Source organism: Anser cygnoides, chromosome 1, assembly GCF_040182565.1.
Source record: "Anser cygnoides isolate HZ-2024a breed goose chromosome 1, Taihu_goose_T2T_genome, whole genome shotgun sequence".
In the NCBI taxonomy this organism is placed as follows: domain Eukaryota; kingdom Metazoa; phylum Chordata; class Aves; order Anseriformes; family Anatidae; genus Anser; species Anser cygnoides.
In genome coordinates this window covers 107,755,001-107,770,387 of record NC_089873.1, presented here as the reverse complement: position 1 = coordinate 107,770,387, position 15,387 = coordinate 107,755,001, and the positions used below count along the sequence as shown (strand labels likewise).

At 36.7% G+C, this 15,387-nt stretch overlaps 1 long non-coding RNA gene across 1 annotated transcript in view; it reads right to left on the bottom strand.

The window, feature by feature from the left end:
- Positions 1-15,387, bottom strand: part of LOC125184874 (uncharacterized) — a 46,270-nt gene that overhangs the window by 30,676 nt on the left and 207 nt on the right. The window contains exons 1-2 of the long non-coding RNA XR_007169444.2: positions 14,989-15,387; positions 12,785-12,857 (exon numbers count right to left, since the gene is read on the bottom strand). The exon at positions 14,989-15,387 is cut by the window's right edge and continues 207 nt beyond it. This is a non-coding gene — a long non-coding RNA (uncharacterized lncRNA). The remainder of the gene's footprint in view (positions 1-12,784; positions 12,858-14,988) is intronic.

Sequence of the window (15,387 nt, the reverse complement as noted above, 5' to 3'; positions counted from 1 at the left end):
TTTTATTGGCATTCATTTGGGAGAACCTGGCACATCTGATTTGTAGCCTTGTCATAAGTGTAATGAAGGAATTCTAAACTCATGCCAGCAAAGTAATTAGACCACAGTATCATATGTTACACTTACATGCACACTGAGTGGCTGGCTAAGCATTATCAGCATCATCAATTTATGGACAAAAAAGATGAAATACAGCCAAGATAAGCTTAATTTTGTATTGTATTTACCATGCTACGTTTATCCATAGAAGGCTAGATTGATAGAAGCATGCTTTCAATGACGGAAGATAAGCCTAGTCTAAAAGGCCTTCTCTATAACCAAAGATTAATTTCTATATACATCACTCTTATGTTGTATCTCACAGTTCTGGTATTTCAACTGTAAAAAGCAAATACTGGCCACTGAAATCCAGATACTCTTTCCTTACATGGGATGTTCTTATCACAAACACTACCTAATAGCACAGCACAGATAGGATGGAGATATAGGTATCTAAAAGAGACGGACACTAAAAAAAAAAATGTGAAAAGTAGGTTTCTGGACTGCATTGACAACTTCCTGACACAGGTGACTGGGGAGCTGATGAGGGCACAGGCTCTGCTGGACCTGACTCTTGCCAACTGGTCAGGCATCTGAAGACTGGGGGCAGGCTCAGCTGCAGTATAGGATCCTGAGATGAGTAAATGAGCCAAACTGCAGCCCTTAACAAGAGCAGATCTTTGGCCTGTTGAGGAACCTGCTTGTAAGAATCTCATGGGATACAGTCCTGGGAATGAGAGGGGATAAGGAGAACTGGGTGATTTTCAAAAATTACTTACTCTGAACTCAAGAATAGTCCATTTGCATGAGCAGGAAATCAAGAAAAGCCAGAAGGAGGTCTGAATGTAGGGAGTGCTAGATCGGATGTGCTGTCCTTCAGAGGGCCATTGGCAGGCTAGAGAAAAAGATGGACAAGAACTTCAAGATGTTCAAAATGCAAAGTCCTGCACCTGAGGAGGAATAGCTCCCCAGGCACCAGTACAGGCTGAAGCCTGACTGGCTGGAAAGCAGGTTTGCAGAAAAGGCCTTGGGGCATGTTCTGGTGGACAGCAAAATGTCCATGCACCAGAAATACTCCCTTGAAGCAAAGAAGGCCAACAATCTCATTGGCTGCTTTAGGCAAAGCATTGCCAGCAGGTTGAGGGAGGGAGGAGATCTTTCCCTGGAGAAATGCATCTGGTATGCTGGGTCCAATGCTATGTTCCCCAGTACAGGAGATACATGGACATGTGCTGCAATGAGCCCAATGAAGTCCAAGACGATTAAAGGCTTGGATCATCTGTCTGATGAGGAGAGGCTGAGACAGCTGGGACTCTTTAGCCTGGACCAGAGAAGGCTCAAGGGAATTTTATCCATGTGTATAAATACCTCATGGGGGAGTAAAGAAGAGGGAGCCAGGCTCTTCTAAGTGGTGCTCCATGACAGGACAAGAGTCAATGGCCACAAACTGAAATACAGGACATACCATTTAAAAACAAGAAGGAAAGGTGTTTTGTTTGTTTGTTTGTTTGTTTGTTTGTTTGTTTGTTTGTTTGTTTGAGAGTGGTCAAATGCTGGAACAGGTTCTGCCCATAGTTTGTAGTCTCTGTCCTTGAAGATACTCAAAAACTAACTGGACACAGCCCTAACCTGGACACCAACCTACTCCTGCTGACCTTGCTCTTGGATTAGATCATCTTCAGAGGTGCCTTTGTGCCTCAGCCATTCTGTGTGATTCTATGATAACAATATGGTCCATGTTATAGTATTTTTCTTTCTGTATCACAGCGATCACAGTGTAATCACAGTAATGATACACTAAAGTAAATCAAGGTGCCTATTATTTCAACACAGACATGGGCATTTACTTTTCTATAGGTTGCAGATGTAAAGGAATGAATTGAATTTTTTGTAATACCACAATGTGATGACTGGAGATGAAAGAATAACCACTACAACAAACTGGAGAAAAAATACCAGTATTCTATACTGTTGGAATTTCCTGGAGGTGGTCCAACAGCATTAAGTGACCACTGGGACAAGATGACACAATTTGGTCTGACTGCGTGAATATGATGACGGATACCATACTACAAACACTTCTCTACAGAAACAAGCTAAATCTCAACCCTTTGCCTTGACCTAAAATCATACACAAAAGTAGTCTAGAGGCATAAAGTAATACAGAACTATTTTGAAAGCATGCTGATTCCTGAAAAAAAGGGCAAATACTAAATAGTAGATTAAAAAACTCATTTTTCTTAATACTGCTATGACTACTGCATGTATGAAAATGTTTTCTCCTAGAAATGTGTTGTTTTTTTTTGTTTTTTTTTTTTTTTTACTCCTGGAGAGTAGTTAGCAAAGCAAGTGGTTAGCAATATCTAGCTGTCAGGATCCCTGTTCTGTGTGAGATTTCTATGGACTAAAATGGCAGAAGATTCCTGGAAAATAATCCAAGATTTGATAATTTGTCAGAAAGCTAGGCATGGGATTACCTCACAGTAAACATGGTATCTTTAGAATCATAGAATTGTTAAGTTTGGAAAAGACCTTCAGGATCATCTGGCCCAAGCATCCCCCTACTACCAATATCACACACTAAACCATGTCTCTAAGCACCATGTCCGACCTTTCCTTAAATGCCCCCAGGCACAGTGACCCCACCACCTCCCTCGGCAACCCATTCCAATGCCTGACTAGTCTTGCTGAGAAGAAATGTCTCCTAATTTCTAACCTAAACCTCCCATGGTGAAACTTGAGGCCATTCCCTCTTGTCCTATTGCTAGTTATCTGTGAGAAGAGGCTGACCCCCAGCTCCCCAAACAAATTCCTTTCAGGTAGTTGTAGAGAGCATTAGGGTCTCCCCTGAGCCTCCTCTTCTCCAGACTAAACAACCCCAGTTCCATCAGCTGGTCCTCACAGGACTTGTGTTCCAGGCCCTTCACCAGCTTTGTAGCCCTTCTCTGGACACGCTCCAGGCCCTTGATGTCCCTCTTGTACCGAGGGGCCCAAAACTGAACACCATACTTGAGGTGTTCCTTCACCAGAGCAGAGCACAGAGGGATGATCACCTTCCTGGTCCTGCTGGCTACACTATTCCTGATACAAGCCAGGATGCTGTTGGCCTTCTTGGCCACCTGGGCACGCTGTCGGGTCATGTCCAGGCAAGCATCGACCAACACACCCAGATCCTTTTCCTCTGCACAGCTTTCTAGCCACTCTCCCCCAAGCCTGTAGCACTGCACGGGGTTGTGGTGACCAAAGTGCAAGACTCAGCACTTAGCCATGTTGAACCTCATCTCATTGGCCTCTGCCCATCGACCCATCCTGTCCAGGTCCCTCTTCAGGGCCTCCCTACCCTCCAGCGACACTCTGTTCCTCTTTGAAAAGTTTCAACTCTTCCTTACCCTCTTTATTTTACACTTTGTTCTTCAATAGTCTCAGAAGCTATGAAGAAATGTGATAAACAAACAAACAAAAAAAAATCTCTAGCTTGCTGGGAGAGATGAAGGTCCTAACAAGATTTCAGCTGCATTTCTGTAGTTTACTACTGGATTGATGCAGAGGAGTTCTAGATACATACTGAATGTCAGCAGGACCAAGACCAAATGATGAGGTTTTTCTGTAGTCCTTGTTTGGAGAAAAGAGAAAAAGAAGACTATTAAGTAAAAGCAATGCCACCCCAAACAGTTATTACTAAGGGCTGATACTACCACCTTGTGTCTGGAGATCTAAAAGATTTTTACCACATGTTGACATCATACATTGCTCTATTACTTTGAATATTAAGAATACTTTTATATTCTTAAGTAAACTGTAAATTTTCTGTGAAGATAATTGATATCTTGTAATATTTGTATATACACAACTTTTAAAAGGGAGAAATATATGAATATCTAAAAGCAATAAATTTCACTTGCCTATAACATTGAGTCTGAGGATCCCACAGATATAACAAAGCATTAGTGGCACTACTGCTCCAAGCCAAAAAAAAGACAGACACTTTTTGACAAAAGAGAGAAAGATGAAAAATGTCATTTATTAAACATCCATTGTCACTCATAAAATATGTTAATACACACCTGTCCAATAAGCAGCTTTTGCTCGTGAATTACTAGTAGTGTGTTTTTTCAGCTCTCAGAGGAATGTTTTGTGGTTAATTCTGCTTCCAGGGGGAAGCTGAGGACAAATGTTCCTTCTCTAAAAGATCTTATTGAGTTATTCAGCTAGTATTTAAAGATTGCTAGTCAGAATAAAGGTCTGCGGCTGTTTCAGTGAGACTGTGATTTGATTTCCTTATTGGAGACAAAGTTGCTCAGTTATGTATTTAATGTATTGTACTGTTGCTCAGACTTTTGGTAGGGAATCATATATCTGATGAGTGTAATGTTTTTTTTCATATTTGTAGTATTTCCAAGTGCATTTCTTGGGAATTGTTTAGAAATAGTTTAGACTGGTTACTCTGTTTCTGGCTTCTCCAAAAATTTTAGTGTATCAGTTCAGAGGAAAATAAAGCAGACTTACCTTTCTGATGTGAAAATGACAAAAGTCAGATATCAAGAGAGAGGATAATAAATTGAATATCTCTTCAGGAAGGAACAGTCCTTAATCTTGGACTTACCTATAATATGAACCAATCTTTGAAACTACACAGTTACATGCATCTCTAGATACTTCTTTGCCTACCACTAAATGGAAAATAATTTTAGTTGCAGGAGCAGAAAAAAAATGTTCTGTTTTTAAGCATTCTTCTTTTGCGCTTGTTAACTTAATATAATCTGAAGCCTGTCTAATATATAAAAAATACCAATTTCTGAACATTTACTTATATAGTGTTGTTTAATGCAAACAGCAACATTGGTTGTTGAAGTCATCTGCTCTAGCAAAAGAAACCATGTTCTACATTTAAGTCTTAATCACGCAGAACGAGGATGTGTTCCCTAAGAGTTTTTTTCTCAATCTAAAAAAAAATAAATATTGAAGTGATTAAAAGAAATTTGGTTACCAAGTATGGCTGCATATGAATCACAAATACTGGAATAGAAACAGAAAAGATAAATCTGATTAAATAAATTATGTACACTGAAATTCAGATTTCTTTCAGACTCTGTTTGCATGTCATTTCTTGTTCATCATAAGGCATACTTCATAAATACTTAATAAATGCTTCATAAAGCATTGTTCCCAAATAATGAACCATTAGCTAGTAAACTACCTTAAAAACAGCCTCAATAACCCTTAGCTAATGTAAAGAACATGAGGTTGAGTTATTTTACTTATTAGGCAATTTTATTTATAATATAGTAGATGACTTATATTCTGAAATAGTCCTGTACTTGGATTTCTACAGAATGAGTGACTATCATCTTTTTTGAAGATACAAACTAATAAATCTTTTTTTTTTTCTTACTATGACAACATTGAGGACTGCAACACAAACCTTGCCCTTGCTCCAGCTGCACAATGGCACTTCTGTTAAAGTAACATAATACAGCGGACAAACTTGACTGGCATTCAGAAAATGCAAGACCATTTGGAATCACAGAATCATGGAATCACAGAATGGTTTGGGTTGGAAAGGACCTTAAAAATCATCTCATTCCAAACCCTCTGCCATGAGCAGGGACATCCTTCCACTAGATCAAGTTGCTCAAAAAGTAGTTCTTTGGAAGGAGCTACTCTTCCTTTCCTCTGTTCTGCCACAAATCTCTTCTCCTTTTTTTTTTTTTCCTGACCACAGAAAGTATCTATTTTTAGAAAGACGATACTTTAGAAAGTATCTATTTTTAGAATATGTTTTATGGATGATGTCTTGCTCTGGAAGCCTAGGTGAGGCTTCAGTGTTTCCCAAAGTATATCCTGACATCAGTCTCTTCCAAAGTTTGCCGTGCGGGTCAGCTTTAGGAAAGAGAGTGTAAAAACAGAGCTCGGGCTGAGTTACGGGAGACTGAAAATCTGAAAGTGTCAGACCTGCTGTTTCTCTGCTAGACTGGGTCTATAGGGAATGCAGCCAGACTGTTTTATCCCAGGGCCCGCAACAGACTTCTGACAACCAAAGAATAAGAAGGGTATAAGATTTTAACTTCCTTTTGCCACATTATCCTGCACCTGGACATGCCACATATCTTCCTAATATTAAAGCACCTAATCAACGCAAGGATTACTTTTTTTTAGACATAAGAAAAGAAAAACTACTCTGAAAAATGAAACTGATCCAGAAATAACTGTTTGTTATGAATTTCTTGAAGCTACTTCTGCAACATCTTTAAGTTTTAAGTCAGCATTTTTGTTTCTGAGTACAGACCAACATGCCAGAGAAACTATAATCATTCCATTGTGGTTTTAAGCCACATTTTAATATAATAAGGAAAAAAAAAATAAAAAACATGCTTTATTTTAAAAAATCTGTTCCCATTATCACTATTATCATTTTCAGCTACTTCACAACCTCCCAAAATGGTTAATATTCAGTTTGATTAAATAAACAAAGATATTCCTAAACTGATTACAACAGTCTGTCTCTAAGCTGAGAGTTGGCTAGCAAGAGATGAAGCTCAGCCATGAGTCAGTCATGTTCAGGATCAGAATAAAGTATAAAGGGAAGAAAGAATTTGGCATTCTGTTAAGTTTACAAAAGAAATTCAAGATTTTGAATTGCTGTTCTTGTTTTTCATTTCAAATCTTGATTAAATATTGGACACTATATAATCAACTACTTTCAAGTAAATGTGTTTTTAAAATCTGTTTAGTGAATTTGGAAGGCTAGTTTCCTGAGTAATTTGTAATTTTTTGAGTTCCCATTTTCTTTTGATACTCAGGGATTTCAAAATATCCCCAACTTATTTTTTTATTTTTTATTTTTTGGTAGATTTAGTTCCAGAGTAAATTAATCTGATGGGATGAAGTAAATGAGGCAAAATTTCAGAGAGAGTACGGAAATATCTGATCCTTCCAAGATTTTGGACCTATTTTTTACCACATTTTTGATCAACTTCATTCCCAATATTAGTACTAATTCTTTTTTAAAGTTTTAATGTCTCAAAGACAGTTTTTCATTTTTTTCATCCACCCAGACTGCAAAGACAAAAAAAAAAAAGAAAAAAGAAAAAAAAAGGCCTCTATACACAGGCTAGTGTTGGGAAAGTATGCAACACGGCAAATTTCAAATTTTAAAATGTAATGCTTGGACAACTTTTCAGTGAGACTAATAACTTTATATACTATTTCAAGGTTATCTTTATTGATAATAGTAGAACTATTAAAGAACATATTAAAATCAAATATCTCAGCTGTTAGAAGTGACTTTACCTCATAGGTTCTTCTGGCTGCACCCTGGTTGCTAAATCCACCACTGTGTCTGTCAAGTGACAGACCCTATCATTACACTATGCAAATACCTGTTGATCTTCAGAGTGTAAGAATCTATTTTAATTATCAACATCATTGCCTATGTCTATGTCTATCTGCAGACCACTTCATATATTGAAAGTATATCTTCCTATGCAGGCATAAAACTAGGTTTTGAAAACATTTCATTTATTCATGTTTTAGTCTACTTCACTTTTTCATTCTGAAAATACAGATTTTATTTGTTTGCCTTTCATTACATTTAGGACATAAGAAAAGTCACTGTCTTCCATTAACAATCTCACTAGGATATAGAAGCATATCGTTAAACCAGACAGAGTAGTTTCTCAGAAACTGAAAGTTTCTTAATTCTTTAAGGATTATAGCAGAATAAAGAAAAGTAACAGATATACTGTGGTTATCTTGAAAAATTACTAACTACATTTTGTGCAATTTGCTATTTCATTTTCTAACTGAGGGACACTGAAAACTGAGCCACTACCATAAGGGGTCCTTTAAAATTTACTTACAAGGAACTTTTCGAAAAGGCAGCTAAAGGACTGTAAAAATCTTTCCCTTGAGAAATTTTCTGCAAGAGAAGCTGCTGAGTTGGGGAAGAGAAGACTAGTCAAGCAGAAGACTTAGAAAATCAATGACAGAGGAATGAGTTTAGCAAAACACTTCTAACAACCCCTTGGAAATATCATAAAGGTTATGCATAAAGTAAAAGTCACGCTGGCATTCACAAGAGCAAGAAGACAGTATGCAGCAAAAGAGTGGAAAAACACGTGTAAGTGCACCTCACCAAGGCAGACAGAACTCCTACACAAAAAAACAAACAAAACAAACAAACAAACAAAAAAAACACCTTGATTTCCTTGGGAGAAATACCCAGCCTCACACAAGATACCAAGAGATAGTACATATATCAGGGAAGAAAGGACAAGAAGAAGCCAAGGCCATCAGAAAATTCTATTTCATATCCAATGGTAGTAGGAGTTACTAAGTAGTAGCATAAGTGGACTCTGTAATGTTTTTTAAACTGAACTGTCTCCTTGCCAAGATGTTAGTTTACACTGATGATCTAAATGCAAACTGTGGTTTAAATCTATAAATATTGACTGACCTTGTCAATGTATCCAATGCAAAAGTCTGGGTCATATAAACTATAAATGTACTAATTAGGATATAATTAATACATTCAGGTTCAAGGCAAGCTGATATAAACATACTAAAATGGTGTAACTAACAACATTACGTTAGCCTATTAAAACGCTGTGATGACATAGCCAGAGAAAATTTTATATTAGTATATGATAAATATGATCATGACAGGAGGAAGGGGGATTATATCTCCAAGGCACCTGAGTAACAAAGTTGCCAGATAGAGGAAAAGACAAGCACAAGGGGCTGAAAATATGCCAGACATCCTACTGAAAGCACAGTAAGTATTTTTGGCAAGAAGGAAACCAAGATAAGCACTATGGGAAGCACAGGAGATCCTCTTTGTGTGTGTGTGTTGGGGGGGGGGGGGGGGGGGGGGGGCGGGTAGAGGAGGAGAAAGGCAATATCACAAAAGCATCAAGCTTTAATGAGGATAATTGGAAGACAAACACATTTTTCTTTAGACTTCTCTCACTGAGGAGCTGTAGAGCCTGATCATCTTGAATTTGGTCACTACAAGCCAGAAAGGACCCCAGCCATCAATGCTGAGCGTACAGCATCATCTTCACGATGGTGCACACTATAAGATAACTTAGAAAATATAACTGTTAAATACTAACAAATTTTTGTATAGGTAGTGATGTAAGAATTGAACACTAGCAAAAAAATGCACTTTTAATAAATTAATTTACCAAAGTCCTGTTTTGTCAGTCTTTTGAACAGTCTCATCAAACCAATGTCTAACAGATAGGTAGATAGATTCAGTTGCAACATCATGCCTCCTTCAAAACCTGGTTTCTTTGTAATCTGTCAGTCTCCAGGAGGAGACCCAGATAAACTGCTACAAATTGAAGAGTTGGTTATCAAGAGATGGTTCTTACTTAGAAGAGTAATTAAAATTAAAAATAATATTTAGCTCAAACTCCTTTCTTATCTATATATAAAAATGTTGGTTGTATATCTGCAAAGGCATAAATCTATAATTTCAAATAAATTCTCTAGAAAAGCTAGTAATGCTATCTACAAATAATAAGCAATCATTTCACAGAAGGCTTCTTTTGTCCTTTTAGCAATTTTGTGCAGCAAGCTTGATAAATGATTCAACCACAACAGAATTCATTCATCATACGGGAATGCCCTGTGATATTGAGTCTGAACTTTGTGATTTCTATAGGCAATGGTGAAGAAAAGACAAGATATTTCTAGAAGCTCAATTCCTACTGCCAAACCTTATTTGTGTTCTCCTAATCCTTTCCTGTTAAAAACAATGACAGGGTCAGTCAAATGACAGCATTATAGATGTTACACACTGGAAGAACAGCTGTGTTTAAACTAGTTTTAAAAATTGTTTTATAGTGACTATTTACATGAGAAGTGTTGTGAGGAATGATTCTCTTAGAACTTTCTCTTTTCCTTTAGCTACTCATGATAAACTAATCATTAAAAGTGGATTTGTACAGTAATAGTAGCTTGCTTTCATTATGGAGAAGCAAAATAACTAAAGACTTAAACATTGTGAGATTCCCAGCTTTTTGATATGAAAGGAATTTACATCATCAGGTGGAATATATCTTCAGGGACAAATCACAATGTCTCTCTAATTGCAGGTCCATCATGGATCACTTGTATCTTTACTAAATAATACATGCAAGAAATCATGGGGTTAGTGAATCAAACACAAACAAACATGAGTACTCCATTGCTACACCTTTAAATGTGAATGCTTTCTGAAAAATCTAGCACATTGCTTGTCAAAGGAAATGTTATTTGCTCTTAACACATCACTATTACTGACCATTCAAACATTCTTTATGACACTGAAACAAGGTCATCCCAAAAAAAAAAATTAAAGAAAGAGAACATCCAAATACAATATGGGCTGCCCAGGGAAGTGGTTGAGTCACCAATCCCTGGAGGTCTTTAAAAGACATTTAGATGTAGAGCTTAGTGATATGGTTTAGTGGAGGACTTGTTAGTATTTGGTCAGAGGCTGGACTAGGTGATCTTGGAGGTCTCTTCCAACCTAGATGACTCTGTGATTCTGTAATCTAATTTTTGTGTTAATTTATTTGCTGGCTGTACATTGTCTAAAATGGTGCATGGAATGGTAAACTCTGAAGAATGATGTAAAGGAGCTATACATTATGCAGTGTCTCACCAGTCTCTAAAGCTTCCCTACAACTCAAAAAATATAAATAAATAAATAAATAAATAAAATACTGAATTAAAAAGATGTACTTTGCATAAATTTATACCAATGCTTTTTGCATCTCAAAACTTCTGACTTGTTTTCCCATTTTAAAAGATTTTCACAGCTCTGTCTAACCTTTTTGCACTCTTAACTGATATCAGTGTTTTGGTTAACCAACCCTGTTATTGCAGTTATGTCTTTCAGTTATAACTGTTTTGAATCAGAAGAGAATACTTAAAAATTTGGAGCTACTGTGTATGGTGAGATTTCTTCAGATTCACTAAGGCAGTACTGAACCACCTTGCATTTAGGATTCATACTGATATGAATCCTAATTCTAAAGTTAGAATATTAACTTCCTGAAACAGTTTAAAAATGTAAGTTGTACAGGAAATTATTAATTTCTCTTTATGAATCATACTAATCTGTACCATTGCACTGAGGTTCTCTTCTTTTACACATAGTGATACAAGAGTGTTGCAACTATTTTAATAGCGTAAATTTTCATCAAAAGTTTCTAAAGAATAGCCTGTCTTTTTGGCAGTTTCTTTGTCCTTTTCTCTCTTTTCTACCCTGTTTTCTCCTGCTAAAAATTATTTCTGTCACAGACAGTAATTCGTGACATAGACACAAACTTCAAGAAGTTTAAAGTATTGATGATAAAGTGCTTAAGCAGAGAAGACATGCCCATCAAAAAACCAGCTAGGTGTGGACTGACATTGGTATGCTATTTGTTAGTGTTTCCAATTACCTTTTCTTTCACTTTCTTCTATAGTATTTCGTCTTCAACCTTCAACATCTTCAAGGTGTCATTGTAAATCACCACACTTTCATAGCAATTATGTTAGCAACATTATTATGAATGGTTTTCTGAAAGCATGCTGTTTTTTAAAACAAACTGTATACATCAGCCAGATTTTAGGACATGAGAAATACATGTCAACAGTTTACCATACAGACAGAAAACACTTGGGAAATGGACAGTTAAACTAGACTACGAGCTGCCATCAGAAGGTCCTTTATGCAAATATGCAGTACTTGAGCTCACAAATCATGCATAATTGCATATATGTATTTCTGTATAGACAATGCTTAAATTTACATCCATACTTCACAATTTATTTTATTGAAGCTGTATGGAGGGTAGATAATTTTAAATGCTGGTAGTAATTCCGTGTCGTAATGACATTTCTGCTCTTACACTACATATAGCTGATCAATGCTACTTCTGTTGGGCAGCAGAGAAAAGGTCTCCATGATTACTGTAGGTTACTAGATCTTCTACTCACTTAATTAATATTTAGTACTGACATATTAGACTTCATTTATGATTTAGTGATGGTAATCACTAGTAATATACAGGTATCACAAAGCATGTAAACAACAGGTAATATGAGGATTGCATATGTCTAGTTTCAATGGACATCATAAACAAATGCCTCCTCATTGACAGGAGGCAGCAAGCTGCTAATTACTATATCAAGCCTTACATCTCTAGCCATGGGGAAAAAAGGGTTTGCGTATATGACTTTACTGCACCTGAATTTCTGCTTTCAGTGAATTGATAAAGAAAAATTAGTTCCCAAGGGAAGAGGAGCCAGAAATAGATGGACCAAAATGAACCAGGGGAGATGAAAGGCCAAGGAAATACTTGGATCACTTAAGTAGTTTGGTAACTTTATCTTCTGGGATGGCTTTTATGTGAATGGCAGTTAGGAGACACTGCTCCTCAGTATTTCAGTTCTTGCTATGCAGTTCTCCTAAGATTATCTTGGAAGCAGGAGGTCTTCAGGAAAATCCAGAATAGAACCCTGAAACACACTGTTGATCAGGATTATGGATTTAAGGGTGATCCTTAACCATACATACTTTAATAAGGGGTGGCTTCTTATTGCATTTTTTTTTTCCCTAATCTAGTGCTATGTCGCTATGTCAATCTAGCTGTACGCTCTTAAAGTGTGATACAATGAGCCTTCTAGAAACTATGCTAAAGGTCTCTGTTATAGGTATATCTGTGCACACAACTGCAGACATTTCAGAGTTTGCTGTTCCCAGACTCACCTGGGAATTATGCAGGCACTTCACTGTAGTATTCAGCTTGGCTGGCAAGTCCCCTTGGAGATCATCACTCCTGCTGAAAAGAACAGAAAGATTTCTTTGTGCTTCCCATTTACAACACTTCTGTGGTTTTACATTTCTGTATTAAAAGAAGCTTTTTAACTGGCTGTCTTCCAGGCTATGTATACAATTTATCAGTATCTTCCTTGCCAGGAAGAAGTTCCAAATACAGTAGCAAAACAGACAAAGGCTGACTTTGAGATTTAACCATTGTCAATCAAGCCTCAAAAATATGATACCACTGAAGAGTTCTCTGTACAACTTTTAACAGTGGTGGGTCATAGTAGTGATTCTGAAGACTTTATTAGAATTCCCAATGCAAGCACATTTTGCTACTTCCAACTCTTCTGTTTCACTGTAGGGTAAATTAACTCCTAGATAAACAGTCATGCTAACACCCCTCTCTGATTGCTGTCTCGTTACTGAAATGTGTTTTGCATTTTTTCTCACTTTAAACTTGGGCATTTCAAATTTTTTTCTTTGAAATGTTTTCTATGTTTTGGGTATATTATATAAAAAAAATCAAAGTCTTGATCATCTATTCTATGCTAGAATTTTTTGAACTAAGAACCAATCTATTTCCCTTTGAGTTCTGACAGGCAAGTTTAGAAACTGATCTTTAAAAAGTTCTTTACTTATTTATGCTAGGATTTTCTCCTTCTTCCAAAGCTGCACATTTAAGCCTAAGAGAGCAATCACTGGATACTTACAAGATTTTTATCTCCTCCATAAGCAGCTTAAAGTCATTCAACAGTAGCATGACACAGGCCACATTTCTGCCTTGGAGAAATACAAGTTACACTGCAGCTCTCCAAGAGCTTTGAGAATACATTATCAAACCTATGCCTACAGTCAGAATGTAAATAACGTCACTTAGTTTCCATTTTTGTTGACTCTGAACTTGATGCAAGAGTTCTGGTTCCATTTATAAAGGAAATATATTATCTGAGAAGGTCTTGTTACATAAAGACAAGCTCTCAGTAGGATTGGGGTAGACATAAATGTGTATCAATGAGATACCTTGTAAATATAAATACCCTGTAGGATCATGAAATGATTAGGGAACATAGGTTGGAAACATTGTTTTAAAATATGTCATTGTTTTTAATGCTTGTGAATAGAAACATTACTTTGTCTGTTATGAGTACTTTTAAATGATTTAACAATAGTTGCCGCCGTGTTACTAAGACAACTTAAGGATTTTTTATTTCTCTAAATCTTTTATATTTCATCTTCTGGTCACAGGAAAACAAATGTGTATCACAAGTAGGATAAATACCATTCCTTTCTTTTGAAAGAAAATTGTTCATCAACATTTTAATAAATATCCTTATGCTCTACTTGACAGGAACAAAGAGAAAAAAAAAATGCATTTCTAAAAAGACCCCCAATTTATGAAAATAACAATTGTTAAAATAATTAAATTATGGCAGTCTGATTTTTTCCCCTTTATTTCTAGTAATAATCTGAGTCTTTGTTATATGAGGTATTTCTCTTTTCAACAATTTCTTTTATTATTGTGCCTCATAGTTATTTCACTAAATATTCTTCCTACTTCTTTAAGAAAAAACAGTACTTTTATTTTCTCCTGACATACTGTAATATTGGCATATTTTGTAATGGTGTATATTTTTTATATGTCAGCTGTTCTTTTCATTATTAGTTGTTATTTCTGGCTTTCTAACCTATCTAACCCTTATGTAAATTTGTCCTACTAGCAAAAGTCTTTTTTAATTAAGTTGTTCAAACCACTGCTATAGCTTAACTCAAGGGCAACAGACAAATAATATTCTCTTCTCAATCACTTATTCACTGAGGAAGAAAAGAATGAAGAAACTTCCTATAAATATTTATTAGATACGAGCTTTTTTGAACAGCTCTTCTTTGTGCCAATCATTCAGAATACCACAGATCTGACACTAATCTAACAGCAATTTTACTTTTTATTTTTTAAAAGCTCCTACTGCAATAGGTTTTGCTAAGCAGTAGTGAGAGTGAAACTGTCTTATAAATAGTAAAACACTGGAAAAATATTTTGCTTTCATTTTAGACAGAATATCTCTTCCTTCTGGTTACCTCAAATTCAGGGAAACAAGAAAAACAGCTAAATTTCTAAAAGGAAGTTAATAAAGATCTAGAGTACTTACTTGAGCTGCTGAAATCTCATGACAATTAGTGCGCATGAGAAGCTCAGAACATGCAGAGATCGCCCTCGTTCTCTCCCACTCAGCAGTGCCAAAAATATGCTTCCAGCGCTGCTTTCCAGGCACTGCCCTATTCCAGCCTACAGGTAGCAACTGAAGGTCAGTGTGGATTAAAAATAAAAAAATAATCTATGAGCAGTCTAAGAGTTACATCATAAATGCAGAGAGAGGTGTATATTGTCAGGCTTTAGAGCACTGATAGCTCCCCCCATCCCTGCCTGACCCTGCTGCTCCCCCCTGCCCATGCCAGCTCCCAGGGCCGTCAGCCCCAGCCCCAGCCCCAGTGAGGCCACAGCAGGTCTGGGCTCCAGGCCCCCACAGCCCTACCCTGACCAGCTATGG